At 46.9% G+C, this 27,706-nt stretch overlaps 1 pseudogene; it reads right to left on the minus strand.

Moving 5' to 3' along the window:
- LOC138786652 (zinc finger protein 208-like) overlaps positions 1-27,706 on the minus strand; it is a 102,613-nt pseudogene that overhangs the window by 50,279 nt on the left and 24,628 nt on the right.

Raw genomic sequence — 27,706 nt, forward strand, 5'->3', positions numbered from 1 at the left:
TTATAATCCCCCCTGTGTCCCCCATCTCCATATAATCCCCCCTGTGTCCCCCATCTCCATATAATCCCCCCTGTGTCCCCCCATCTCCATATAATCCCCCCTGTGTCCCCCCCATCTCCTTATAATCCCCCCTGCCCCCCATTTCCTTATAATCCCCCTGTGTCCCCCCATCTCCATATAATCCCCCCTGTGTCCCCCCCATCTCCCTATAATCCCCCCTGTGTCCCCCCCATCTCCTTATAACCCCCCCTGCCCCCCCATTTCCTTATAATCCCCCTGTGTCCCCCCATCTCCATATAATCCCCCCGTGTCCCACCCATTTTATAATCCCCCCGTGTCCCCTCCCCATTTCCTTATAATCCCCCTGTGTCCCCCCATCTCCATATAATCCCCCCTGTGTCCCCCCATCTCCATATAATCCCCTCCTGTGTCCCCCCATCTCCCTATAATCCCCCCTGTGTCCCCCCATCTCCCTATAATCCCCCCTGTGTCCCCCCCCATCTCCTTATAACCCCCCCTGCCCCCCCATTTCCTTATAATCCCCCTGTGTCCCCCCATCTCCATATAATCCCCCCGTGTCCCACCCATTTAATAATCCCCCCGTGTCCCCCCCCATTTCCTTATAATCCCCCTGTGTCCCCCCATCTCCATATAATCCCCCCTGTGTCCCCCCATCTCCATATAATCCCCCCCTGTGTCCCCCCATCTCCATATAATCCCCCCCTGTGTCCCCCCATCTCCCTATAATCCCCCCTGTGTCCCCCCATCTCCATATAATCCCCCCTGTGTCCCTCCATCTCCATATAATCCCCCCTGTGTCCCCCCCATCTCCTTATAATCCCCCCTGCCCCCCCATTTCCTTATAATCCCCCCTGTGTCCCCCCATCTCCTTATAATCCCCCTGTGTCCCCCCATCTCCATATAATCCCCCCTGTGTCCCCCCCATCTCCTTATAATCCCCCCTGCCCCCCCATTTCCTTATAATCCCCCCTGTGTCCCTCCATCTCCATATAATCCCCCCTGTGTCCCCCCATCTCCTTATAATCCCCCGTGTCCCACCCATCTCCTTATAATCCCCCCGTGTCCCCCCCCCATCTCCATATAATCCCCCCGTGTCCCACCCATCTCCTTATAATCCCCCCTGTGTCTCCCCATCTCCATATAATCCCCCCCCCCTGTGTCCCCCATCTCCATATAATCCCCCCCCCCTGTGTCCCCCCATCTCCTTATAATCCCCCCGTGTCCCCCCCATCTCCTTATAATCCCCCCCCTGTGTCCCCCCCATCTCCATATAATCCCCCCTGTGTCCCCCCCCATCTCCTTATAATCCCCCCCTGCCCCCCCATTTCCTTATAATCCCCCCTGTGTCCCCCCATCTCCATATAATCCCCCCTGTGTCCCCCATCTCCTTATAATCCCCCCGTGTCCCACCCATTTTATAATCCCCCCGTGTCCCCCCCCCATCTCCTTATAATCCCCCCTGCCCCCCATTTCCTTATAATCCCCCCCCGTGTCCCCCCCCATCTCCTTATAATCCCCCCTGCCCCCCATTTCCTTATAATCCCCCCCCCGTGTCCCCCCCATCTCCTTATAATCCCCCGTGTCTCCCCATCTCCCTATAATCCCCCCTGCCCCCCCATCTCCTTATAATCCCCCGTGTCCCCCCCATCTCCTTATAATCCCCCCCTGTGTCCCCCCATCTCCTTATAATCCCCCCTGTGTCCCCCCCATCTCCTTATAATCCCCCCTGTGTCCCCCCCCATCTCCTTATAATCCCCCCCTGTGTCCCCCCATCTTCAGCAAAGTAAAAAAAAAAAAAACAGGCCAGCTACTCACCTCACCAATCCTTCCCACGCTGATAGTCACAACCCACGCTGCTGCTGCTGTGTCCTCCTGGATGCTTCCTGGTCGCTTCCTGGTCGGGCTGATCACAGATCTCATGGAGCAGCCTGACCAGGAAGACATCACTGGCTGCTCCAGATCACTTCTAGATCGCAGCACTAACACAGCCTGCGACCTAGAAGTGACTGGCACAGAGCAGAGAACTCATAGTTCCCTGCTCTGAGCCTCCTGTCAGCTGTGTGCGCCTCCTAATGAGGTAACAGACACAGCTGACAGCAGGGGGCGCTCCTATAGTGCAGAAGCAGGGAGTCCGGCATCCCACTGGAGTCCCTGCTTCTGCACGTAAATTCCGTGGGCAGTACGCTATTAGCGTAGCACGCCCCGGAATACGCATACAGGGGCAGAGACATCAGTCTGTGGCTGATATCTCTGCTCCTGTAGTCAGTGAGCGGTCATGCATATAATATATGCATGAAAGCTCACTGTGCAGGGGCGGCCAGTGCTGCACCCTGCAAGGCCCTATGAGCTGCCGCCTGAGGCGAAGACTTCACTTCGCCTCATGGCAGATGCGGCCCTGTGTATAGAGCCTACCCACTATCCATCCCCTCCTTGTATATGTATAGTATGTACCCATCATCCCTTCCCCTCCCTCCATCCATCCCCTCCTTGTATATGTATATAACCTCCCCATCATCCCTCCCCCTTTCCTCCATCCCCTCCCTGTATATGTATAGAGCCTTCCCCCCATCCCTCCCCTTCCCTCCATCCATCCCCTCCTTGTATATGTATAGAGCCTACCCACTATCCATCCCCTCCTTGTATATGTATAGTATGTACCCATCATCCCTCCCCCTCCCTCCATCCATCCCCTCCTTGTATATGTATATAACCTCCCCATCATCCCTCCCCCTTTCCTCCATCCCCTCCCTGTATATGTATAGAGCCTTCCCCCCATCTCTCCCCTTCCCTCCATCCATCCCCTCCTTGTATATGTATAGAGCCTACCCACTATCCATCCCCTCCTTGTATATGTATAGTATGTACCCATCATCCCTCCCCCTCCCTTCATCCATCCCCTCCTTGTATATGTATATAACCTCCCCATCATCCCTCCCTGTTTCCTCCATCCCCTCCCTGTATATGTATAGAGCCTACCCACCATCCCTCCCCTTCCCTCCATCCATCCCCTCCTTGTATAAGTATAGAATCAGAATCAGAAAGTCAGCAGTGCAGGCGAAAGGAACAATACAGGGACTAATGAATAATAAAAAAAGACCATACTTACCTGTCTGTGGTTCCCCCAGTCTCCCAGCTCAGTGACGGCCCTTTCAGCCAATCACTGATTGCTGTCGGACACTCACTCTGGGGGTGTCTCTGTGTTTCCAGCTGAGCGACGGCCTGCTCAGCCAATCACCGCAGTTGAACAGTGAGGGAAGTGTAACATCCCTGCCTGGTCTTACGGTTCAATGTATCAGTGGTAATGTGGACCTTGGCACAGATAGCGTTGCCCAGTGCACACCTTATTTTCTCCACAAAATGTTAATGCACAGCAAAAATGGCCGCCACCATCAGTTTTTTAGAACTGTCCGTCTCCACCAGCAATTTGGAAATGATCCCATTCAGAACCAGGGCGCATGGGTGTGAAGGGGGGAGGGGGGACTTTCTTTTCCCTCCATTCTTTGGGGAATGGAAAGCTTAAAGGGAATGTACCATCAGACAGGCCCATCGCCCCTCAGTGTGACCATATCCCCTTCCCTGATTCTAATGGAGCCGCGTCACAGAGGGAAGGGGGTCACATCACACTGGGGGCTGTGGGAACCAGGCGGCGTTTAAAAAAGAGGACCTTGGGCTGGCGCCAAGCAGCTAAGATAAGGTACATTTGCTTTAATGGTTCCCAGGGTTGGTGTGGAGATGCTCAGTGATAATGGTGGACCTGTCGCTAGGGAAGGAGGTGGAAGAGGCCGAGCTCACACTGCTTGGCTTATCTGCAGTGTATTATGCCTGGCAGCCATAGCCATGACATGAGAGGCCTTCAGTTGCCATGGCTACCATCAGGCCTATGCAGTTGCTTCACAGAGCCCTGATGGTGAACACAGGGAGATTTGCCGGTCCATCCATTTGCGGGAACAAGGCTTTATAATGAAACGCACCAACACGTCTATATGCGGGAAGGGGTTAAACAATTTATACAAATATGTTGCTGTATATATTCACATTAATAGGCTCCGCCCTAAAACATCACATGACCAATAACAGATTAGTATGACAAATCATCTTTTTATATATATATATATATATATATATATATATATGGGCTCATCTTTATTTCTGGCTATGACATGTGACTACAATAGAAGTTCCATTTGACAATAAAAGACATAGAATAAGAGTTCTTTGATAACGATCTCGATGTTCGATTAGAGATGACTTTTTCCTTCCAGACTTCAGACATACAGTACATGAAAATGGCTTCTACTTTGAGTGCAATGTTAGATGTAAAGGAACAGTTGATTTCATAGTTTAAAAAAATCCAAATTCTGAGCATAAAAACGGCTTCTTCAAGTGTAAATTTAATGCTTACTAAGATTTGATTTTTGGGTAAAACATTTCCCGCATTGTGAACACGAAAATGGATTCTAACCTGTGTGAACTTTTGATGTGCAACCGCATCTGACTGCATAGTAAAACATTTCCCACTTTATGAATAGGAAAATGCCTTTTCCCTTGCGTGAATTTTCTGATGTGCGTCAAGACTTGGCTTTTGAGAAAAACATTTTCCACATTCTGAACACAAAAATGGCTTCTCCCCTATGTGAATATTTTGATGCACCACAAGAGATGATTTTGCAGTAAAACATTTCCCACATTCTGAACATGAAAATGGCTTCTCCCCTGTGTGAGTTCTTTGATGCACAAAAAGACTCGATTGACTATTAAAACATTTCCCACATTCCGAACATGAAAATGGCTTCTCCCCTGTGTGAATTTTTTGATGCAAAACAAGAATGGATTTCGCAGCAAAACGTTTCCTACATTCTGAACATGGATATGGCTTCTCCCCTGTGTGATTTCTTTGATGTCGAACAAGTGAGGCTTTACTTGCTAAACACTTCCCACATTCAGAACATGGAAATATCTCCTCCCCCCCTTTGTGAGTATTTTGGTGGTTAATAAGTTGTGATTTGTGACAAAAACATTTCCCACATTCTGAGCATGAAAATGGCTTTTCTCCTGTGTGAATTCTCTTATGTTGAACAAGATATGTTTTCCTTGAGAAATACTTTCCACATTCTGAACATGACAATGACTTCTCTCCTATGTGAAATTTTAGATGTTCAACGAGACGATCTTTCACCGAGAAACATTTCTCACATTCTGAACATGAAAATGGCTTCACACCTGTGTGAGTTCTTTGATGTTTAACAAAATGTGATTTCCGAACAAAAGATTTCCCACATTCTGAACATGGAAATGGCTTTACCCCTGTGTGAATGCTCTCATGTGTAGTGAGCTGTCTTTTCAAAGTAAAACTTTTTCCACATTCAGTACATGGAAATGGCTTCTCCCCTGTGTGAAGTCTTTGATGTGTAACAAGATGTGATTTTAAAGTAAAACATTTCCCACATTCAGAACATTGAAATGGCTTCTCTCCTGTGTGAAATTTCTCATGTGTAAGAAGATATGATTTGTCATTAAAACACTTTCCACATTCTGGACATTGAAATGGCTTCTCCCCTGTGTGAGATCTTTGATGTTTAACAAGATGTGATTTTGAAGTAAAACATTTCTCACATTCAGAACATGGAAATGGCTTTTCTCCTGTGTGAAATGTTTCATGTGTAAGAAGATTTGATTTGTTAGTAAAACTCTTTCCACATTCTGTACAGGAAAATGGCTTCTCTCCTGTATGAATCCTTTGATGATCAATTAGCTTTGATTTCTGAATAAAACGCTTTCCACATTCTGAACATGAAAATGGCTTCTTTTCTGTGTGAAGTCTTTGATGTGTAACAAGATGTGATTTTAAAGTAAAACATTTCCCACATTCAGAACATTGAAATGGCTTTTCTCCTGTGTGAAATTTCTCATGTGTAAGAAGATATGATTTGTCATTAAAACACTTTCCACATTCTGGACATTGAAATGGCTTCTCCCCTGTGTGAGATCTTTGATGTTTAACAAGATGTGATTTTGAAGTAAAACATTTCTCACATTCAGAACATGGAAATGGCTTTTCTCCTGTGTGAAATTTTTCATGTGTAAGAAGATTTGATTTGTTAGTAAAACTCTTTCCACATTCTGTACAGGAAAATGGCTTCTCTCCTGTATGAATCCTTTGATGATCAATTAGCTTTGATTTCTGAATAAAACGCTTTCCACATTCTGAACATGAAAATGGCTTCTTTTCTGTTTGAGCGCTTTTATCTTCACCATCCTTTCTCTGCCTTTTATCCTGTATAACAGTCTGTGATGGATCAGTAGATGGGACTTGTATAACAGAATGAGATGGCAGATCTTTGCTGTGAGGGGCTGGGGGTATATCTGGGGTAATAGAATGTTCTTCATATGTATCTTGTGTGATCTGACCATCTGCTGTAATATCTGGAGATATCTGATGTCCCTCTGATCTCCGGGTACACTCAGCTGCCAAGAAGAAACTCATTCTATTAGTGAGGAGTAATATAACGGTGCGGCTTCTGCAGATATTGCTCGTCTTATTTATAGAACATCTCTAAGTGCAGCTTTCCCAGAATTCCTCCTCATTCTCCCCATCCCACCATCCTGGGGATGGCTGGGAACAAAATGAAGGTAAGTAAGTTTTTTTATAATCCACCCCACCCCTGTGCATTGTATAATAAATGATGTAATACCAGACAATCCCTTTAAAGGGGTACTCCAGCTAAAATCTTTTTCTTTCAAATCAACAGGTTTCAGAAAGTTATATAGATTTGTAATTTACTTCTATTTAAAGACACAGGTCTCTGTCTGACATATCTGCCCCCATATTGTGGAAACCCACAAGGTAGTGATGAGAGGAGAACTGATTGCCCTGGCCTCAGCCAAGAAAAAAGAAAAGATGAATTTACTTAATTCCCTCTTTTTGCTAATTTCTACCATTAGAATCCCTTCACAAAAAAATCTAGAATAACCCAAATCTTGAACGAATTAACTAGCTTAAGCAACCAACTTAACCCCTTCCCGTCAGTAACATGTATATATACGTTCCTACTGCACATACCCCGTGCAGTAGGAATAGGAATGTATATGTACATTCCTGCACTGATGGGGCTTCTGATGTGAGCGGGACCGCGGCAGGGAGAGCGGTCCCGCTCACATCAGTGTGTCCGGGGCCGGAGGTAATGAGAGGCAGCTGCGATCCCACAGCTGTGTCTCATTTACCCCTTAAATGCCGCAATCTATAGCGATCGCGACGTTTAAGGTACTCGTGACAGAACAAGCATCTGATCAGGACCCCCGCAGCCAAGCCAACAGTAGGGGGTAAGTCACTTATCTAAGTCCTGTCGGATCGGCGATCCATGTATAGAGTCTGCTCTCAGGCAGGCTCATAGCATAGATCGCCGATAACACTGATGTATGCTATGCTATGTCATAGCATAGATCAGTATATGCAATCTAATGATTGCATCTTTTACAGTAAATAAAAGTGTAATAAAAAAAGTGTTATAACCCCCTCCCAATAAAAGTTTAAAAGACCCCCTTGCCCATTCTAAAAATAGAAAATATAAATAAATGAATAAACATATTATATATCGTAGCGTACGGAATTGTCCGATCTATTAAAATATAATTATTCTTCCCGCATGGTAAGCGGCGTAAATGGAAAAAAAAACAAACACACACCTAGCCAGATGGCTTTCACTTGTTAGGAATGTCCCCTCTAATATCAGGGCCCCCAATAATGACATGGAACTGTCCTTGCTAACCACTGCCCGGGAATTGTTGCTCTGGAACCCGCTCCTACTGAGCCCCTCTTCTTTACACAACTGCCCCCTACTTACAGCCACCCTTTCAGTGATGAAGGACCTTTGTGGTCGGGCTGACACCTTCTCCACCCCACTTAAGGTCATATTCCACAGGCTGACGAGAGGAGCAAACAAGCGCTGTCAGCGCTCGTTTGCTCCTCGTACCCCCCTTGCTGTGGCGGCAGCGAGCGGGTGAGTATGGGAGGGGCCGCAGGGAGCTGCGGGGGGGCTGCCTGGGTGATCACTAGATTGTCCGGGCAGCCCATAGAGGATAGCGGCGGTCTGCTGCTGCCGCTCCTATTCCACAGAGCGACGGCAGCAGATCAGTCGTTTGTCTTTCAACATGTTGGAAAGACAAACAACGCAACGATCAGCCGACATGAACGATATCGGCTGATTGTTGCCTTCTATTGTTGCCTTATTTTCCCACTGGTATAGGACTCCAGCTTTTCTATTTGATCATGGCATTACTCCTGATGAGCTATGTTGGCGCTGTCGTAGCGACAGAGGGACTATATGCTACATATGGTGGCATTGTCCACTTATCCGCCCCTTCTGGGATCAGGTTATATCGTTAATTGCTCAACTACCAGGACCCACGCCAAATATGGTCACCCACCTTCTGGCAGCTGCCAAAATGATGATCCCCCTATACTAGAGGTCGACTGTTCCCCCCCCCCCCCAGTAGCTAGATGGATTGAGAAGGTCGAAGATGTTCGGTGTATGCAGGAGGTCTGTAGCTGGCATACCATTTCACACGATAAGCGCCTAACTCTCTGGCTCCCTTGGACAGCACTGGTACGTAAGGCTCCTATTCCACGGGCCAAGCAACGATGTAAACGAACACCGATCTGCTAGATCGCTGCTCGTTTACTGGGCCTATTCCACGGCCCCGATGATCATTTAGCGAGGGCTGCAGGGACATTGTTACCGATGTCCTTGCAGCCCTTGTTTTATACATTACCTGTCCGGGCTGCAGGTCTTCTCCTTCTCCCGCAGCTTCGGAGTGGGGCCATCTGGACTGACAGACCGCTCAGCCAATCACTGGCCGCAGCGGTCCCGGCCAGTGATTGGCTGAGCGGTCTGTCAGCTCTGACAGGCCACTCCGAAGCTGCTGCTGTGCGCGGGACCGGGAGAAGGAGAAGACCTGCAGCCCGGACAGGTAAAGTATGATGTTTTGAAACCGACGGTCGCCGCTGCGCACCGCTATTCCACCGTAGCAATGCGCTAGTGGCGAACAATGATTTTAGATTTGAACCCAAATGAACGATCAGCCGATTCGGCTGATTATCGCTCCGTAGAATAGGTCCCTATGTCCTTTAGCCCATTTACCGCCCCTTAACTACCTCTTCACCTAACCCTGAACCCCCCCCCCTTTTTTTTCCACCCTATACCCTTCCCCCCCCCCCATCTGTTTCCCACTTCATACTATCTGACTAAACCCAAGTCCCCTCCTTTTTTACATGCTCCAGGTTCTGTTTTTTTGTTAGTCTCCGCTTCTGTATCCTCCGTTTACTGAGTGCTCTGGATAGGTCTACACCAGTAGCGATATTTGATAGGGGGCAGGGTGGGCGGCCGCCCCCGGGCCCACTCTGGCAGGGGCCCACTGTGATCTCCAGAGATTTTTCGCTGAATTGGGTCCCCCGGCATCCGGAAAGTTCTCTTGGGACGGCACTCAGCTGCTGGATGCTGAGCCTGGCCATGTAATCACTCCTGTGGCCGGAGGCAGAGCAATTCCACCTCCAGCCACAAGAGGCCGCTCCCTTCCCCCTGCACTTGAGTCACACACACAGAGCAGAGACTCAGGGAGTGAGCTGACTCCTGAGGCTGACTGTGACAGTACTGCCTTGCAGGTAATTATGGCGTCCTTTCTTTTTCTGGGGGGAGAGGAGGTGTGGGGTGTGATGTACTGGTCTGGCCAAATGACGGGGACCTAATTTGGAGTTACAGGCTACTGGGGGGATGCAGCTTGGGGTGTGTATACCTGCTGTATTAGTGGAAAAAATGGCGGGCGGGTGGTAAGAAGAGGGTCTGCCATGTGTCCACTTGGTAACTGCAGCTTCTGCCATGAGATAGAATGAGCTTTCTGCCTCAGGCAGCAGACTCTTTGCCTCACTAGGGGACGGCTGCACAGCACAATCCCTTACTTTCACTTTCACTTATGCAGAGAGCCGACACACAGTAGAGCTGACTGGAAGGTGTGTGCCCTGTCCCCTCCACTACTAAACCCCCCATATCTACCTATACTACTACACCCATTATCCACTATACCTCACTACTACACCCCTTATCCACTATACCTCCACTACTACACCCCTCATCCACTACACCTCCACTACTACACCCCTCATCCACTACACCTCCACTACTACACCCCTCATCCACTACACCTCCACTACTACACCCCTCATCCACTACACCTCCACTACTACACCCCTCATCCACTATACCTCCACTACTACACCCCTTATCCACTATACCTCACTACTACACCCCTCATCCACTATACCTTCACTACTACACCCCTCATCCACTATACCTCACTACTACACCCCTCATCCACTATACCTCCACTACTACACCCCTTATCCACTATACCTCACTACTACACCCCTCATCCACTATACCTCCACTACTACACCCCTTATCCACTATACCTTCACTACTACACCCCTTATCCACTACACCTCACTACTACACCCCTTATTCACTATACCTTCACTACTACACCCCTCATCCACTATACCTCACTACTACACCCCTCATCCACTATACCTCACTACTACACCCCTCATCCACTACACCTCCACTACTACACCCCTCATCCACTATACCTCCACTACTACACCCCTCATCCACTACACCTCCACTACTACACCCCTTATCCACTATACCACACTACTACACCCCTCATCCACTACACCTCCACTACTACACCCCTTATCCACTATACCTCACTACTACACCCCTTATCCACTATACCTCACTACTACACCCCTTACCCACTATACCTCACTACTACACCCCTTATCAACTATACCTCACTACTACACCCCTTATCCACTATACCTCCACTTCTACACCCCTTATCCACTATACCTCCACTACTACACCCCTCATCCACTATACCTCACTACTACACCCCTCATATCTACCTATACTACTACACCCCTTATCCACTATACCTCACTACTACACCCCTCATCCACTATACCTCCACTACTACACCCCTCATCCACTACACCTCCACTACTACACCCTCATCCACTACACCTCCACTACTACACCCCTCATCCACTATACCTCACTACTACACCCCTTATCCATTATACCTCACTACTACACCCCTTATCCACTATACCTCCACTACTACACCCCTTATCCACTATACCTCCACTACTACACCCCTCATCCACTACACCTCCACTACTACACCCCTCATCCACTACACCTCCACTACTACACCCCTCATCCACTACACCTCCACTACTACACCCCTCATCCACTACACCTCCACTACTACACCCCTCATCCACTATACCTCCACTACTACACCCCTCATCCACTACACCTCCACTACTACACCCCTTATCCACTACACCTCACTACTACACCCCTCATCCACTATACCTTCACTACTACACCCCTCATCCACTATACCTCACTACTACACCCCTTATCCACTATACCTCCAATACTACACCCCTTATCCACTATACCTCCACTACTACACCCCTCATCCACTACACCTCCACTACTACACCCCTTATTCACTATACCTCACTACTACACCCCTTATCCACTACACCTTCACTACTTCACCCCTCATCCACTATACCTTCACTACTACACCCCTCATCCACTATACCTCACTACTACACCCCTTATCCACTATACCTCCACTACTACACCCCTCATCCACTACACCTCCACTACTACACCCCTTATTCACTATACCTTCACAACTACACCCCTCATCCACTATACCTCACTACTACACCCCTCATCCACTATACTTCCACTACTACACCCCTCATCCACTATACCTCCACTACTACACCCCTCATCCACTATACCTCCACTACTACACCCCTCATCCACTATACCTCCACTACTACACCCCTCATCCACTATACCTCCACTACTACACCCCTCATCCACTATACCTCCACTACTACACCCCTCATCCACTACACCTCCACTACTACACCCCTTATCTACTACACCCCTCATCCACTATACCTCACTACTACACCCCTCATCCACTATACCTCACTACTACACCCCTCATCCACTATACCTCACTACTACACCCCTCATCCACTACACCTCCACTACTACACCCCTCATCCACTATACCTCACTACTACACCCCTTATCCATTATACCTCACTACTACACCCCTTATCCACTATACCTCCACTACTACACCCCTTATCCACTATACCTCCACTACTACACCCCTCATCCACTACACCTCCACTACTACACCCCTCATCCACTACACCTCCACTACTACACCCCTCATCCACTACACCTCCACTACTACACCCCTCATCCACTACACCTCCACTACTACACCCCTCATCCACTATACCTCCACTACTACACCCCTCATCCACTACACCTCCACTACTACACCCCTTATCCACTACACCTCACTACTACACCCCTCATCCACTATACCTTCACTACTACACCCCTCATCCACTATACCTCACTACTACACCCCTTATCCACTATACCTCCACTACTACACCCCTTATCCACTATACCTCCACTACTACACCCCTCATCCACTACACCTCCACTACTACACCCCTTATTCACTATACCTCACTACTACACCCCTTATCCACTACACCTTCACTACTTCACCCCTCATCCACTATACCTTCACTACTACACCCCTCATCCACTATACCTCACTACTACACCCCTTATCCACTATACCTCCACTACTACACCCCTCATCCACTACACCTCCACTACTACACCCCTTATTCACTATACCTTCACAACTACACCCCTCATCCACTATACCTCACTACTACACCCCTCATCCACTATACCTCCACTACTACACCCCTCATCCACTATACCTCCACTACTACACCCCTCATCCACTATACCTCCACTACTACACCCCTCATCCACTATACCTCCACTACTACACCCCTCATCCACTATACCTCCACTACTACACCCCTCATCCACTACACCTCCACTACTACACCCCTTATCTACTACACCCCTCATCCACTATACCTCACTACTACACCCCTCATCCACTATACCTCACTACTACACCCCTCATCCACTATACCTCACTACTACACCCCTCATCCACTATACCTCACTACTACACCCCTTATCCACTATACCTCACTACTACACCCCTTATCCACTATACCTCCACTTCTACACCCCTTATCCACTATACCTCCACTACTACACCCCTCATATCTACCTATACTACTACTACACCCCTTATCCACTATACCTCACTACTACACCCCTTATCCACTATACCTCACTACTACACCCCTTATGATGTTGGTCATTTCCAGCATCTTGTACTCAGTATAATGGGGTCACCCAGCTTTCCCAGCATCTAATACTCAGTATGATGGAGGTCACCCTGCTTTCCCAGCATCTAATACTCAGTATGATGGAGGTCACCCAACAAAGCAGCTATGGTTCTTTTATCTTGCATAACCCCTTTAAATTTTACATGGCCGTATATATGAAAAGTAGAAAGCCTTTTACACTGCTCTCAGTCCCTGTTCTCTATGAGTAATGTAGTTAAATATTTCCTTTATTATTTGGAAAGCAGTGTCTTCTGCTGAGGTTCCCTATGGGTAACTTAGTCGGTTGGGGGCCCACTAAGACTTGCTCGCCCCCCCTAGACTGAACCCCTAGCTACGCCCCTGGTCTACACCTTTGGTGTGGGCCTTGAGGTCTTTTTGCTTACACTGTTGTGTTTCATGTTTATATGAAAAAAAATTGTTTGAATAAAAAGAGATTTGAAAGAAAACCTCTCCTGCTCTAGACAGTTCCTGACATGGACAGAGGTGGCAGCAGAGAGCACTGTGTCAGACTGGAGGGAATACACCACTTCCTGCAGGACATACAGCAGCTGGTAAGTACTGGAAGATGGGAGATGTTTAAATAAAAGTAAATTACAAATCTACACAAATTTCTGAAACCAGTTGATTTTAAGGAAAAAGATTTTCACCAGAGTACCGCTTTAAAACCATATGGCAACATTCTCGATATACAACTCTATAAGGTCGAAGTCCCAAGACTATCTGCATTAGGGACCCTCTTACATCTCACACCATTTAGTCTGTCTCCCCGGCTGTCACTAATAACAAACCTGTTTTACTTCTTGTAAAAACATGTTTCATAGAACGTCCTGAGATGTTACAATCTGCATTGCATTTATTGGTAATTACTCACCTGGGAAGTTACTTGCAGTGTTGTCCTCCTTGTACTGCTCATCACTGCTGTCATCTGTCTCTGTCTCTTCTTCTTCTTCTGATGTTGTGTCTGTATCAGTAATAGAGTTAAGATCCTTCCCTGTGGTGATGTTCTCCTTATACTGCTCATCACTGCTGTCATCTGTCTCTTCTGAAGTGCTGTCTATATGATTAATAGAGTCCAGATCCTTCCCTGTAGTGATGTCCTCCTTATACTGCTCATCACTGCTCACATCTGTCTCTGCAGCATTAATATTGTTCCAATCTTCCCCCTGATTCATAAGATGTGAGAGAAATATTGTAAAAGTCATCAGACAGTAGGAGAAGTCAGGTGGGATGTACAGATCATAGGGAACATCTCCATCTACCTGATCCTGATCCTGTGGGAGAAGAGGACGGGGACATCTCTCTGGTGCTGTTCTCTTACTGGATCTGACTGGAGGGAACACATACAGAGACTGAATTCATTCTTTCCATCCAGATAATACAGAGAGGAGGTGTGTATATAGTCCTGTCTATTACCTGCTGATGGGAGGGGCTGCTGATCCTCCAGCATCACATCCTTGTACTGATCCTTGTGTCCTTCTACATACTCCCACTCCTCCATGGAGAAATAGACCGCCACGTCCTGACACCTTATAGGAACCTGACACACACAATGGTCACACAGTCATCCCCCCCACCCCTCCAGTGGTGTTACTGTATAATGTCCCAGCATTCCCAGCAGCCACAGTCTCACCTCTCCACTCAGCAGCTCCACCATCTTGTTGGTGACTTCTAGGATCTTCTCTTCCTCCATTTCCTCATGTATCAGGGGCCCCGGGATTGGGCTCAGGGTTCTTCCCCATCCTTCACACCCAGGGGCCCCACAGCGCCCACTAGAGGACTTCTTCACTACTGTGTAATCCTGTGTATGGAGAGACACATTACTATCACTCCATCCATTCCCAGAATCCCTCACCTCTCCAGTCCTATCCATCTGTTATTCCATAGATAAGAATGATGTCATGATGACATCACTCCCAGAATCCCTCACCTCTCCAGTCCTATCCATCTGTTATTCCATAGATAAGAATGATGTCATGATGACATCACTCCCAGAATCCCTCACCTCTCCAGTCCTATCCATCTGTTATTCCATAGATAAGAATGATGTCATGATGACATCACTCCCAGAATCCCTCACCTCTCCAGTCCTATCCATCTGTTATTCCATAGATAAGAATGATGTCATGATGACATCACTCCCAGAATCCCTCACCTCTCCAGTCCTATCCATCTGTTATTCCATAGATAAGAATGATGTCATGATGACATCACTCCCAGAATCCCTCACCTCTCCAGTCCTATCCATCTGTTATTCCATAGATAAGAATGATGTCATGATGACATCACTCCCAGAATCCCTCACCTCCCCAGTCCTATCCATCTGTTATTCCATAGATAAGAATGATGTCATGATGACATCACTCCCAGAATCCCTCACCTCTCCAGTCCTATCCATCTGTTATTCCATAGATAAGAATGATGTCATGATGACATCACTCCCAGAATCCCTCACCTCCCCAGTCCTATCCATCTGTTATTCCATAGATAAGAATGATGTCATGATGACATCACTCCCAGAATCCCTCACCTCTCCAGTAAGCCGGAAGAGTATCTCTAGGGTGAGGGTTATTATCCGCTCTGCCATCTTCTTTCTGTCTTTCTCCATCGTTGACTTGTGAATCAGGAAATTTCTCCTATATAAATGATATCGGCCGTGGATCCTGTAGGGTTGTAGCTGGAAGGGAAAGATGATAATACAATGCAAAACTAATTGAAAGCGTCCGGTCAGAGAGGAATTTAATTTGTAGCCCCCACATGGTCAGCGGCTCCATACAATCTAGAGAGGTCTTCAGCTGATGAAGGTCATAGGCCGAAACGCGTCCTCCTTCTGTACCTGCCTGATGTGACACTTAATAAACAAGCATTTAAGAATTTGGTGAGTGTACACACTGTATATACTGACTGCAGCTCCCTGTGTACTCACTGTATATACTGACAGCAGCTCACTGTGTACTCACTGTATATACTGACAGCAGCTCCCTGTGTACTCACTGTATATACTGACTGCAGCTCCCTGTGTACTCACTGTATATACTGACAGCAGCTCCCTGTGTACTCACTGTATATAGGTAAAGACAGTGGAACATGAAAACTTATACTTGCAACAGTGAAGATTTATTTACAGTGATAAACGGTACATATTAGTATCGTACTGTACCAGCATGTAGTCCAGCCTGATAACGTATAATGACCACAAACATGGAGAGCCAGCGGTCCAGTCAGCTCATCACATCATCATCATCTATGTTTCCCTGCCCGGGAGATGATACACTGTGTAAGTCACAAAGGCGTTACCGTGATTCAGTGGCTCTCACTGGTCAGAGTTACCGGTCAGCGGACTTGTCTCCTGCGTCCAACGCGTTTCCTGCAAGGGCATTCATCAGGGACATTGCCAGGAGCTGTGGAGAATAGTGTCTGCATGGCTCTGATAGCGGCCATGCACTGAGGTCTCTGATACAGTTTTAAATAGTCTGAGCGCGGCGCGCGATCCGCCTCTCCTAGGCGTCAGCTGGTGCGGGATACCCGGTCACGTGATAGTGACGTCAGTGGAATCCCGATCATGTGACACTGACGTATAATGAAGGGGGCGGGCGGCCGGTCTCGTACTTAGTGCAAAAGGGATCATAGGGAATCTACGCCCTGTTCCTGGCTATCAGTATAGCAAAGTGAAGTAAATGGTAAGGCATATGCTAGCGCAGGTGTATATGCTACAAATAGTGCTGGCCATAAAGGTAAGGAAAGCGGGGGTATGTTATAAACGGAGGTGTGACACAGGTCTAGATCGTATCAGACACATCAATGATAAAAGTGTAGATAAGGCAAGTCGACCCATACGGTAACATGAAGGCTGTGCCCTTGGAGCTACCATCTCCCCTCTGTCTAGTCAAGAGCCTGCGACTAAAAGTGGACAGTTAGGTTAGGTGTGCACATCTGTGCACCAGAGTCCGCGTCAGTCAGTCAAACATGCAATGTTCATCTTATTAGTCCTTGTTCCAGTGCATTAGATGAAGCTGCTATATTGTATAAAGTCATTCAGTCCATGCGGTTTGAGAGATCTCATTTTGAATGTCCATTCTGCTTCTTTACGTAGGATCAAGTTTTCCCAATCACCGCCTCTCACATTAGCTTTGATGACCTCGAGGACCTGGAACGAGATATGTCTGGGGTCACAGTTGTGCACATCTCTACAATGCAGTCCTATCGGGGTATCCCTCCCATGAGTCACATCTCCCACATGCTCTCTCATCCTCTCTCTTAGGGGTCTAATTGTTTTCCCCACATAGTTCAGGGGGCATGAACATGTGAGTACATATACCACACCTTTTGTGGAACAGTTCGCGAACTCATTGATCGGGTACTGGGTACCTGTAACTGCGCTGACTATTGTTTTGCTTTGGTTAACAAACCGACACATGGAACAGTGCCCACATTTAAATGTGCCCGATGTTTGTTTTTGCAGCCATGTGCCTGGTTTTTTGAGAGGTGGTAGATAGCTAGCAGTTAGTCTATCCTTCAGGTTGCAGCCCTTTCTATATGTGATCTGTGGTTTGTGTGGGATCATGGTGGCTACATCTGGGTCCCTTTGAAGGATATGCCAGTATTTAGTGATAATGTTTCTCACCTCAGTGGCATGGGCATCGTAGGTCCCGATGATTCTGCTCAAGTTGTCATTACTTATGTCACTCTTGGGGGTCAGTAGTGTTTGTCTGTCAGTCGTGAGTGCCCTATTATATGCTTGTCGTAGGGTTTTATTTGGATATCCTCTACTCCGTAATCTCAGTTGGAGATCATGGGCCTGGTCCCTAAAGTCGGTCAGATTGCTACAGTTACGCCTAACCCTAAGGTATTGGCCTGTAGGGATTCCCCTTTTAAGGGGGGTGGGGTGACAGCTATCCCACATCAGTAATGTGTTAGTTGCTGTAGCTTTTCTGTAGACTTTCGTGGCTAAAGTACCTCCCTGATCTTTCCAGATCATAAGATCCAGGAATGTGATTTTTTGTTTGTCTATCACGTATGTGAAATGGAGTCCGAGGTCATTGTCGTTCAGGGTGTCCACGAATTCCCTGAAGAGGTCCACCGACGACGTCCATAAAATCAGGACGTCGTCGATGTACCTCAACCAGAGAGGTATATTAGTCGTGAAGCGAGCCAAGGCGTCATTGAAGACGACTTGGTCCTCCCACCACCCGAGGTACAAATTTGCATATGTGGGGGCACAGGGGCTCCCCATTGCGGTACCCCGGCGCTGGTGGAAGGACCGCCCCTCAAAGAGAAAAAAGTTAGAGGTCAAGGTAAATTCTAGTAACTGTAGGAGGAAGGCGTTATGTAATTCATATTGTCTCCCCCGTGTGCCCAGAAAATGTTTGACCGCCAGGAGGCCCTTGTCATGAGGTATAGATGAATATAATGCCTCAACGTCAAGGCTAATGAGGAGTGTTTCTCTCTCAACTGTAACACCATCGATTCTCCTTAGTACGTCCATGGTGTCTCGGACATAGGAGGGTAGGCTCACAACAAATGGGCGTAATATCTGGTCTATATAAGTACTGGCATTCTGAGTGATGTTATCAATGCCTGACACAATGGGACGTCCTTTGAGTGGTTGTGTGCCTTTGTGAATTTTTGGTGTACAGTAGAAGACCGATGTGCGGGGGTGTTTAGGGTCCATGAAATCAAGTTCGTTATTGCTAATCAGTTTCTGCCGATGTGCATTAGTGAGTATCTTATGTAGTTGTTCCTGATATTTCCATTTGGGGTCGGTAGTGAGTGGGGTGTAGCAGTCTGTGTCATTAAGTATATCAGTACACATTTTGACGTATGCATCTCTGTTCATGACTACAATGTTCCCCCCCTTATCGGAAGGTTTTATAATTATGGATTTATCTTTCTCGAGTGTCTGCAGGGCAAGTGATTCTGCATATGTGATGTTGTGTTCTGTACTTTTTCTCTCCTCTAGCACCCTCAATTCCTCTGTGACAGATTCGATAAATAAGTCTATCCGTGTGTAGTCACCCATAGGAGGCGGCCTCCTGCTCTTGGGTTTCAGGTAAGTAAATGGTCCTTCCCCTTCCACCCTATCCCCTTCTCTCACTAAGTCCTGCATGTCCTGAAGTAGCCTATAGTCCCTTTCTTCTACTCCCATGTCTGCACACTGTCTTCTGCTAGTTTGGAGAAAATGTTTTCTCCATTTTAGTTTCCTCCCAAATAAGTTAATATCCTTGGTCCAGCTAAACGCATTATATCTGACAGTGGGTATATAAGATAGCCCCTTTCTAAGGATACTCATCTCATTCATGGATAACATTCTTGTGGACAAGTTGATGACCTGCATTTCTTCTGTTAGTCGTCTTTTCTGTCCATCCGATTCCTGAGAGGGTATTGTGGCGCTGTTTTGGCTAAAAAATGACCCTGATTGCCAGAAGATCTTCCCTGGGCTCCTCTTCCTCTACCCTTTGTAGATCCTCTATTCACGTTTTTTTCCTCTCTGGTATGTAGTTGCCGGTCTCTCTGTATCTGAGGCTTCGTACTCAGATGAAGAGATATCTGTTTCTTGGTTTTTCTTGCTCTGTTGTTGTTGTATACTCTCATACACTCGCTTGTCTTTGAAATCTTGTACGTCACGTTTGAATTGGTTGTGCTTCCGTTCCTTAATATGTGCAGTAAATCTAGTAATGGCGTCTTCTAGTAGTTTTTCTTTTTTTGCATAAGATGGGTCCTGTTTGAATTGATTGGTCTGTTCAATAGCTTCGTTAAGTTCTGCTGTTAATGTTTCAGATAGGACTTTTTTCTTCTTCAAGAAGAATTTGCATCAGCCGCAAAGAGCCAGCAGTCGCCTCCTTCTCCCACCTCTCTTTGATTCTGGCAGTCCGTAGCCTTGAGGCAGGTACTACTGGGTTCCTCAGCCCTCTTGGCACAATATTTTGCTTAATATAATTTTCCAGGCTCTGGATTTCCCAGTAGGAGCGTATATGTTCCTTGTAGCGTTTGGTGACTGTTCTGAATGCTGCTTTACACGATACTGTGTTGGTGCTAAAGGATACTTCTTTTTCAGAGAACACCTCATTCACATCTGCCTGCCATTTAGTTGTATCCACTTTGCCAGTAAGTAGCCCAGCCATGCCTTCCACAGAGGCGTATTCAACAGTCTTAATAACGTCTTTTAGTATATAAATTGGTTTTCATAGAATTAAGCAGGTAAAGACAGTGGAACATGAAAACTTATACTTGCAACAGTGAAGATTTATTTACAGTGATAAACGGTACATATTAGTATCGTACTGTACCAGCATGTAGTCCAGCCTGATAACGTATAATGACCACAAACATGGAGAGCCAGCGGTCCAGTCAGCTCATCACATCATCATCATCTATGTTTCCCTGCCCGGGAGATGATACACTGTGTAAGTCACAAAGGCGTTACCGTGATTCAGTGGCTCTCACTGGTCAGAGTTACCGGTCAGCGGACTTGTCTCCTGCGTCCAACGCGTTTCCTGCAAGGGCATTCATCAGGGACATTGCCAGGAGCTGTGGAGAATAGTGTCTGCATGGCTCTGCCTTGACGTTGAGGCATTATATTCATCTATACCTCATGACAAGGGCCTCCTGGCGGTCAAACATTTTCTGGGCACACGGGGGAGACAACATGAATTACATAACGCCTTCCTCCTACAGTTACTAGAATTTACCTTGACCTCTAACTTTTTTCTCTTTGAGGGGCGGTCCTTCCACCAGCGCCGGGGTACCGCAATGGGGAGCCCCTGTGCCCCCACATATGCAAATTTGTACCTCGGGTGGTGGGAGGACCAAGTCGTCTTCAATGACGCCTTGGCTCGCTTCACGACTAATATACCTCTCTGGTTGAGGTACATCGACGACGTCCTGATTTTATGGACGTCGTCGGTGGACCTCTTCAGGGAATTCGTGGACACCCTGAACGACAATGACCTCGGACTCCATTTCACATACGTGATAGACAAACAAAAAATCACATTCCTGGATCTTATGATCTGGAAAGATCAGGGAGGTACTTTAGCCACGAAAGTCTACAGAAAAGCTACAGCAACTAACACATTACTGATGTGGGATAGCTGTCACCCCACCCCCCTTAAAAGGGGAATCCCTACAGGCCAATACCTTAGGGTTAGGCGTAACTGTAGCAATCTGACCGACTTTAGGGACCAGGCCCATGATCTCCAACTGAGATTACGGAGTAGAGGATATCCAAATAAAACCCTACGACAAGCATATAATAGGGCACTCACGACTGACAGACAAACACTACTGACCCCCAAGAGTGACATAAGTAATGACAACTTGAGCAGAATCATCGGGACCTACGATGCCCATGCCACTGAGGTGAGAAACATTATCACTAAATACTGGCATATCCTTCAAAGGGACCCAGATGTAGCCACCATGATCCCACACAAACCACAGATCACATATAGAAAGGGCTGCAACCTGAAGGATAGACTAACTGCTAGCTATCTACCACCTCTCAAAAAACCAGGCACATGGCTGCAAAAACAAACATCGGGCACATTTAAATGTGGGCACTGTTCCATGTGTCGGTTTGTTAACCAAAGCAAAACAATAGTCAGCGCAGTTACAGGTACCCAGTACCCGATCAATGAGTTCGCGAACTGTTCCACAAAAGGTGTGGTATATGTACTCACATGTTCATGCCCCCTGAACTATGTGGGGAAAACAATTAGACCCCTAAGAGAGAGGATGAGAGAGCATGTGGGAGATGTGACTCATGGGAGGGATACCCCGATAGGACTGCATTGTAGAGATGTGCACAACTGTGACCCCAGACATATCTCGTTCCAGGTCCTCGAGGTCATCAAAGCTAATGTGAGAGGCGGTGATTGGGAAAACTTGATCCTACGTAAAGAAGCAGAATGGACATTCAAAATGAGATCTCTCAAACCGCATGGACTGAATGACTTTATACAATATAGCAGCTTCATCTAATGCACTGGAACAAGGACTAATAAGATGAACATTGCATGTTTGACTGACTGACGCGGACTCTGGTGCACAGATGTGCACACCTAACCTAACTGTCCACTTTTAGTCGCAGGCTCTTGACTAGACAGAGGGGAGATGGTAGCTCCAAGGGCACAGCCTTCATGTTACCGTATGGGTCGACTTGCCTTATCTACACTTTTATCATTGATGTGTCTGATACGATCTAGACCTGTGTCACACCTCCGTTTATAACATACCCCCGCTTTCCTTACCTTTATGGCCAGCACTATTTGTAGCATATACACCTGCGCTAGCATATGCCTTACCATTTACTTCACTTTGCTATACTGATAGCCGGGAACAGGGCGTAGATTCCCTATGATCCCTTTTGCACTAAGTACGAGACCGGCCGCCCGCCCCCTTCATTATACGTCAGTGTCACATGATCGGGATTCCACTGACGTCACTATCACGTGACCGGGTATCCCGCACCAGCTGACGCCTAGGAGAGGCGGATCGCGCGCCGCGCTCAGACTATTTAAAACTGTATCAGAGACCTCAGTGCATGGCCGCTATCAGAGCCATGCAGACACTATTCTCCACAGCTCCTGGCAATGTCCCTGATGAATGCCCTTGCAGGAAACGCGTTGGACGCAGGAGACAAGTCCGCTGACCGGTAACTCTGACCAGTGAGAGCCACTGAATCACGGTAACGCCTTTGTGACTTACACAGTGTATCATCTCCCGGGCAGGGAAACATAGATGATGATGATGTGATGAGCTGACTGGACCGCTGGCTCTCCATGTTTGTGGTCATTATACGTTATCAGGCTGGACTACATGCTGGTACAGTACGATACTAATATGTACCGTTTATCACTGTAAATAAATCTTCACTGTTGCAAGTATAAGTTTTCATGTTCCACTGTCTTTACCTGCTTAATTCTATGAAAACCAATTTATATACTAAAAGACGTTATTAAGACTGTTGAATACGCCTCTGTGGAAGGCATGGCTGGGCTACTTACTGGCAAAGTGGATACAACTAAATGGCAGGCAGATGTGAATGAGGTGTTCTCTGAAAAAGAAGTATCCTTTAGCACCAACACAGTATCGTGTAAAGCAGCATTCAGAACAGTCACCAAACGCTACAAGGAACATATACGCTCCTACTGGGAAATCCAGAGCCTGGAAAATTATATTAAGCAAAATATTGTGCCAAGAGGGCTGAGGAACCCAGTAGTACCTGCCTCAAGGCTACGGACTGCCAGAATCAAAGAGAGGTGGGAGAAGGAGGCGACTGCTGGCTCTTTGCGGCTGATGCAAATTCTTCTTGAAGAAGAAAAAGTCCTATCTGAAACATTAACAGCAGAACTTAACGAAGCTATTGAACAGACCAATCAATTCAAACAGGACCCATCTTATGCAAAAAAAGAAAAACTACTAGAAGACGCCATTACTAGATTTACTGCACATATTAAGGAACGGAAGCACAACCAATTCAAACGTGACGTACAAGATTTCAAAGACAAGCGAGTGTATGAGAGTATACAACAACAACAGAGCAAGAAAAACCAAGAAACAGATATCTCTTCATCTGAGTACGAAGCCTCAGATACAGAGAGACCGGCAACTACATACCAGAGAGGAAAAAACGTGAATAGAGGATCTACAAAGGGTAGAGGAAGAGGAGCCCAGGGAAGATCTTCTGGCAATCAGGGTCATTTTTTAGCCAAAACAGCGCCACAATACCCTCTCAGGAATCGGATGGACAGAAAAGACGACTAACAGAAGAAATGCAGGTCATCAACTTGTCCACAAGAATGTTATCCATGAATGAGATGAGTATCCTTAGAAAGGGGCTATCTTATATACCCACTGTCAGATATAATGCGTTTAGCTGGACCAAGGATATTAACTTATTTGGGAGGAAACTAAAATGGAGAAAACATTTTCTCCAAACTAGCAGAAGACAGTGTGCAGATATGGGAGTAGAAGAAAGGGACTATAGGCTACTTCAGGACATGCAGGACTTAGTGAGAGAAGGGGATAGGGTGGAAGGGGAAGGACCATTTACTTACCTGAAACCCAAGAGCAGGAGGCCGCCTCCTATGGGTGACTACACACGGATAGACTTATTTATCGAATCTGTCACAGAGGAATTGAGGGTGCTAGAGGAGAGAAAAAGTACAGAACACAACATCACATATGCAGAATCACTTGCCCTGCAGACACTCGAGAAAGATAAATCCATAATTATAAAACCTTCCGATAAGGGGGGGAACATTGTAGTCATGAACAGAGATGCATACGTCAAAATGTGTACTGATATACTTAATGACACAGACTGCTACACCCCACTCACTACCGACCCCAAATGGAAATATCAGGAACAACTACATAAGATACTCACTAATGCACATCGGCAGAAACTGATTAGCAATAACGAACTTGATTTCATGGACCCTAAACACCCCCGCACATCGGTCTTCTACTGTACACCAAAAATTCACAAAGGCACACAACCACTCAAAGGACGTCCCATTGTGTCAGGCATTGATAACATCACTCAGAATGCCAGTACTTATATAGACCAGATATTACGCCCATTTGTTGTGAGCCTACCCTCCTATGTCCGAGACACCATGGACGTACTAAGGAGAATCGATGGTGTTACAGTTGAGAGAGAAACACTCCTCATTAGCCTTGACGTTGAGGCATTATATTCATCTATACCTCATGACAAGGGCCTCCTGGCGGTCAAACATTTTCTGGGCACACGGGGGAGACAATATGAATTACATAACGCCTTCCTCCTACAGTTACTAGAATTTACCTTGACCTCTAACTTTTTTCTCTTTGAGGGGCGGTCCTTCCACCAGCGCCGGGGTACCGCAATGGGGAGCCCCTGTGCCCCCACATATGCAAATTTGTACCTCGGGTGGTGGGAGGACCAAGTCGTCTTCAATGACGCCTTGGCTCGCTTCACGACTAATATACCTCTCTGGTTGAGGTACATCGACGACGTCCTGATTTTATGGACGTCGTCGGTGGACCTCTTCAGGGAATTCGTGGACACCCTGAACGACAATGACCTCGGACTCCATTTCACATACGTGATAGACAAACAAAAAATCACATTCCTGGATCTTATGATCTGGAAAGATCAGGGAGGTACTTTAGCCACGAAAGTCTACAGAAAAGCTACAGCAACTAACACATTACTGATGTGGGATAGCTGTCACCCCACCCCCCTTAAAAGGGGAATCCCTACAGGCCAATACCTTAGGGTTAGGCGTAACTGTAGCAATCTGACCGACTTTAGGGACCAGGCCCATGATCTCCAACTGAGATTACGGAGTAGAGGATATCCAAATAAAACCCTACGACAAGCATATAATAGGGCACTCACGACTGACAGACAAACACTACTGACCCCCAAGAGTGACATAAGTAATGACAACTTGAGCAGAATCATCGGGACCTACGATGCCCATGCCACTGAGGTGAGAAACATTATCACTAAATACTGGCATATCCTTCAAAGGGACCCAGATGTAGCCACCATGATCCCACACAAACCACAGATCACATATAGAAAGGGCTGCAACCTGAAGGATAGACTAACTGCTAGCTATCTACCACCTCTCAAAAAACCAGGCACATGGCTGCAAAAACAAACATCGGGCACATTTAAATGTGGGCACTGTTCCATGTGTCGGTTTGTTAACCAAAGCAAAACAATAGTCAGCGCAGTTACAGGTACCCAGTACCCGATCAATGAGTTCGCGAACTGTTCCACAAAAGGTGTGGTATATGTACTCACATGTTCATGCCCCCTGAACTATGTGGGGAAAACAATTAGACCCCTAAGAGAGAGGATGAGAGAGCATGTGGGAGATGTGACTCATGGGAGGGATACCCCGATAGGACTGCATTGTAGAGATGTGCACAACTGTGACCCCAGACATATCTCGTTCCAGGTCCTCGAGGTCATCAAAGCTAATGTGAGAGGCGGTGATTGGGAAAACTTGATCCTACGTAAAGAAGCAGAATGGACATTCAAAATGAGATCTCTCAAACCGCATGGACTGAATGACTTTATACAATATAGCAGCTTCATCTAATGCACTGGAACAAGGACTAATAAGATGAACATTGCATGTTTGACTGACTGACGCGGACTCTGGTGCACAGATGTGCACACCTAACCTAACTGTCCACTTTTAGTCGCAGGCTCTTGACTAGACAGAGGGGAGATGGTAGCTCCAAGGGCACAGCCTTCATGTTACCGTATGGGTCGACTTGCCTTATCTACACTTTTATCATTGATGTGTCTGATACGATCTAGACCTGTGTCACACCTCCGTTTATAACATACCCCCGCTTTCCTTACCTTTATGGCCAGCACTATTTGTAGCATATACACCTGCGCTAGCATATGCCTTACCATTTACTTCACTTTGCTATACTGATAGCCGGGAACAGGGCGTAGATTCCCTATGATCCCTTTTGCACTAAGTACGAGACCGGCCGCCCGCCCCCTTCATTATACGTCAGTGTCACATGATCGGGATTCCACTGACGTCACTATCACGTGACCGCGTATCTCGCACCAGCTGACGCCTAGGAGAGGCGGATCGCGCGCCGCGCTCAGACTATTTAAAACTGTATCAGAGACCTCAGTGCATGGCCGCTATCAGAGCCATGCAGACACTATTCTCCACAGCTCCTGGCAATGTCCCTGATGAATGCCCTTGCAGGAAACGCGTTGGACGCAGGAGACAAGTCCGCTGACCGGTAACTCTGACCAGTGAGAGCCACTGAATCACGGTAACGCCTTTGTGACTTACACAGTGTATCATCTCCCGGGCAGGGAAACATAGATGATGATGATGTGATGAGCTGACTGGACCGCTGGCTCTCCATGTTTGTGGTCATTATACGTTATCAGGCTGGACTACATGCTGGTACAGTACGATACTAATATGTACCGTTTATCACTGTAAATAAATCTTCACTGTTGCAAGTATAAGTTTTCATGTTCCACTGTCTTTACCTGCTTAATTCTATGAAAACCAATTTATATACTAAAAGACGTTATTAAGACTGTTGAATACGCCTCTGTGGAAGGCATGGCTGGGCTACTTACTGGCAAAGTGGATACAACTAAATGGCAGGCAGATGTGAATGAGGTGTTCTCTGAAAAAGAAGTATCCTTTAGCACCAACACAGTATCGTGTAAAGCAGCATTCAGAACAGTCACCAAACGCTACAAGGAACATATACGCTCCTACTGGGAAATCCAGAGCCTGG

This window comes from Dendropsophus ebraccatus, chromosome 3, assembly GCF_027789765.1.
Source record: "Dendropsophus ebraccatus isolate aDenEbr1 chromosome 3, aDenEbr1.pat, whole genome shotgun sequence".
Lineage (NCBI taxonomy): Eukaryota > Metazoa > Chordata > Amphibia > Anura > Hylidae > Dendropsophus > Dendropsophus ebraccatus.